Below are 4127 nucleotides of genomic sequence, written 5' to 3'. Positions count from 1 at the left end.
ATATTTTTAGTTGCTGATATACAGTTATTAAATAATTAAAAATGTGGTTTTAAATGCAGCTATTACTGTACAAACATATAATACATAAACTGTTTAGTGAATGCAAAGAAATTTGAATCTGTTTTGCAGGTTTTTGCCCTTAGCCATTCTAGCACTTTGCTGTTGAACCCGCTTAAATACATCCAAATTGTTTGTCTATTCTGAGGTCAGTTATTTTACCTGTCCAGAAAGATGATCTGTAGTGGTTTCTCTCTCACTTCTGCTTCACTTTCTTCTGTCTGCTACATCCACTCTTTCTCAGTGCAAACACAGACTCCATTCAAGTGAGGCTTCAACTGAAAGACGAGGAGAAAAAAGTGGTTCCAGCTCACATTTTTTACTTGAAAAACTGTTTTATGAGTGATCGTAACATCACTAACAGTCACATTGTGGTCTGGCAGTTTAGTATGGTTGAGTATGCTTTAGAATGCCAGTCCAGTTTTTTGTCCCCCCAAAGCATTCCTATCAGGCAGTACTTGTGTCCCGCACACAGACCCATTGGTTAATAATATTTGGGTAAGTTGTTCTCATTCCTATTGTTGATGACTGTTTGAGGAGTATCAACTGATCAAGCCTTTTCCAACACTCCACACTACAGAATAAGTAAAAGAGTGTATGATTTGTGATAGTATCGTATCAGGTTAATATCAATATCAGCCAATACTCAAAGCTGGAATATTGGTATCGTATTGGAAGTGAAAAAAATTGTACGAGGATACTCCTAATTCTAGACATCTGGTCATCCATTTACATTCAGGCCTTCTTGTTTTCTGTGGAAGACTTAAAAAGGTTTTTAGTTACTGAAAACTATATTTTAAAATTATACATTTGTTTCAAACAACAGAAAAGCTGGTTGTGGTTGTTCTCCGTTTGATGCTTACAATCTAACAGTTTTCTTTATCTAAAATATTATATATGTCCTTTAATGTTGCATCGAATACAGTGTTCTTGGCTTCTTTACTGTGTTGAAAAGCAGACATTTCCCTCAGTGCAGCAGCAGTCATAAAGAACAGTCCATGACCTCTGTGGAAAGCCTACAACACATGGCTTTGCATTAATGAAAAATACAGCAATGATAATAAAAAAAACGTCCCACTACAAATCTCATTTCTGGAAAGGTTGGTGTGCTGCGCAACTGTGGATTTGTAGCTCATGCAAGATGGCACATTTAGTGAGTAAATCCAATAGAGCAAGACTGAGCTGAAATACAAGCTTACTTTAAATAGATTTAAACAACTGGGCATAAATTTAACACCAACATTAATGCCGGTGACTTCACAGACTAAGCTGTCGTGTTTTCAAATAGCAACAGAGTGCGCAAAGAGACAACAGTCGGTGCTAATTTTACTCCCTGAAGAGATCAATGGATGAAAAACTTCTCAGTAATTACAAAGTTACCCTTCTTCCACTTAGCATCTCTTTGCCTTAGAAGCCTAAATCAGTGTGATGTTTAATTTGTCCCAGAATAAAAACGCAGTTCAAAGCCATTTTGAAACGGGCGTCTGGATATATCTATTGTGAGAGAGCGTCACAAACTCTTGAAGACAGCACTGACTTTGACAAATATTGTCACTAGTGCTGTTGTCCACTGCTGACTGATCTGACAGCAGCAGCTTTGCTAGAGCATGACATTACAGTCTGCTGGATGGCCACTTGGCCACAGTCACACCCAGGCTAGCATCGCTCAGTGGCGTTTGGACGTAATTTTGATTTTCATTTAACAGATTTCAGAAACATCTTTAAGCAGAAGGCTGACATGAGGTGAACTTTTCTTCTCTGCCTTTATTTTTAGTGTCTTACTGCCAGAGGAAGCTGTGGTATAATAAGGTGTGTGTCAGCGTACTTCTGAGCTGTGCATACCTGTGTGTAATTCATGTTATGTGGTTTATCTTGCTTGTCTAATTTGCTTTGTTGTTGTGTCAGAGAGTTGAAGTTTTGATGATCACCCAGGGGACTGTAGATGAAAATTAGCTCTGGGCTAACCCCGCTGCAAAGCATTAAACTGTAACATTAATTTTAAACACTGCTTGTGATCTCAGGAAGAATAAACAAGCAGTTGCACTCACAGAAATATCTTCCAGAAAATGGGGAGTAAAGATATTTTACAAAACTTGTGCTTATTTAAACAAATAAATGAATGTTTCTTATATTTATTTATTTATTTTTTTTTATTAACATGTCTGGATCCATAGTGCCTTGCTGAAAGTATGCAATGTATTTATTAAGATTTTAGGTGCGAAATCAAAATATGGCTTTTAGTTTTTCCGAGAAGTAAGTCAGGACTATGACTTGGACATTCTAACACATGAAGATATTATTTACAACAATGGCTTGTTGGTGAAGGAAGAACACATTAGACATATTTTTTTTAATTTTATTTCTTTCCAGAAAGTAAATTTTTGTTCCAGTCTCAAGACTGTTGCAACATTTAATAATTTTTACCAGGATTGCCTTGCATTAAGCTCCATCCAGAAGAAAAAAATCTGATGAAGAAATGCATCCACAAATCATAACGCTTTTACTTGTAAAAATCCAAAGGTCTTTCTAATTTCACCTTACATTCATTACATATTTGTAAAATTAAATGTCTCTGTTTACCAAAATACATTCAAATAAAATACACCAAGCTTATTACATAAAAAACAAGAACAAATCGTTTGAAGCTAGTATTCTCGAAGTGTTTTCAGGGTGCATTGTTTATTCAAAAAGGGCACTTGGACCCAAAGGACATGCAGCTGATAAGACAAATTGTAATGAGTATTGTGTGACAAAAGAGAATTAATGATAGCTGAAATGATGAGGGTAAAGAGAGGAAGGACATGGGGAATAATAAAGAACAAGCAGCAGCAAAGAATAGCAGATAAGGATGTTGGGTAATCAGACAAAGCTTTCGGGATAGAGGACATGTGGTTACTACGCTGTTGATTGGTAATAAATTTGTTATGTTACAATATCTCAACTTCACAACATCTAAAGACATGGAGAGACACCAAGGCTATGTGTTTTACAGTGTATGTGAATCAATCGAGTTTGGTTGTGTAGCACATTTCAGCAACGAGGCAAGTTAAAGTGCTTCATAGAAAAATCATGTTTAGCACCAATATTGGATCTAATTGCTCCAAACTCCAGATTTTTATTTAAGAAAAAGCATTGCATCAGTTTCAAAAGTAGCTTGGCTTTTGGTAATATGTCTTCACATTTTGTAACTTTAATATCAGAAAGTGACAAATTGCCATTTATAAATTAGCATTTGTACACAAATATTTAACATGAGAATGAAAACATTTTTAGGGAAAACTACTTTTAGTCTATAGACAAGAGTGAAATTCAAATCAAAGCCCAAATATCAAATAAATGTCATTTTAAAAACATCATGCCATATTTCAGCCATTGATCATACTCCCCTATGCGGTGTCACACTCACTGAGGTTTCTGGTCCTGCTTTTTTTTTTCCAAAGATGATGAACTGGGGTGAGGACAAACAGAGTAGGGCCTGAATCAATAACTCAATTTACAACATGAAAATTACCTGAGGAGAAGGGAAGGGAAGGAGCAAGCAAACCGATAATCTTCCAACCGTCGTTCCCCTTCTACAAGTGGGAATCAATCACTGGTTGAATTTCATACAATGAGCACCTTGGAAATCACAATCATTTGTCAGAAACAGCAACTTCCTTCAAAACCCAGAGTACGCACACAAACAAAATGGTTTTCTTTTGTGTTCTGCTCCTTGTAATTTTACTGTCTTTGATGTGACTCTTTTATGATAATACAACCTCCCAAAAATATAATTCCTTTTCTCAACAGCATCCCCATAGAATAGCTTGGGGACTGAAAAGATCAAAGTCTTTCAGTTTTGGTTTAGGTGATTTAAAAAGTAATTTTCAAGTTGTACCTCATATTTCGTCTGTTGCCTGATGAGAATTTCTACCCGTCTGACCTGACCGAAAAATGGATGGGTAAATGTTACACTGCTAAACTTATTTCATTCCAAACACAAAAATGGTTCCATGAAATAAAAGTAAAAACTGACTTGGTTTCAGCTGCAACATAAAACATATATATATATATATATATATATATATATA

At 35.7% G+C, this 4127-nt stretch overlaps 1 long non-coding RNA gene across 1 annotated transcript in view; it reads right to left on the bottom strand.

Moving 5' to 3' along the window:
- Positions 1-224: 224 nt before the first annotated feature.
- Positions 225-4127, bottom strand: part of LOC107837272 (uncharacterized) — an 11674-nt gene continuing 7771 nt past the window's right edge. Inside the window, exon 4 of the long non-coding RNA XR_001663292.1 lies at positions 225-335. This is a non-coding gene — a long non-coding RNA (uncharacterized LOC107837272). The remainder of the gene's footprint in view (positions 336-4127) is intronic.

The sequence above is a fragment of the Poecilia formosa genome, unplaced genomic scaffold (assembly GCF_000485575.1).
Source record: "Poecilia formosa unplaced genomic scaffold, Poecilia_formosa-5.1.2 Scaffold129, whole genome shotgun sequence".
In the NCBI taxonomy this organism is placed as follows: domain Eukaryota; kingdom Metazoa; phylum Chordata; class Actinopteri; order Cyprinodontiformes; family Poeciliidae; genus Poecilia; species Poecilia formosa.
This window is presented reverse-complemented; position numbering and strand designations above follow the sequence as displayed.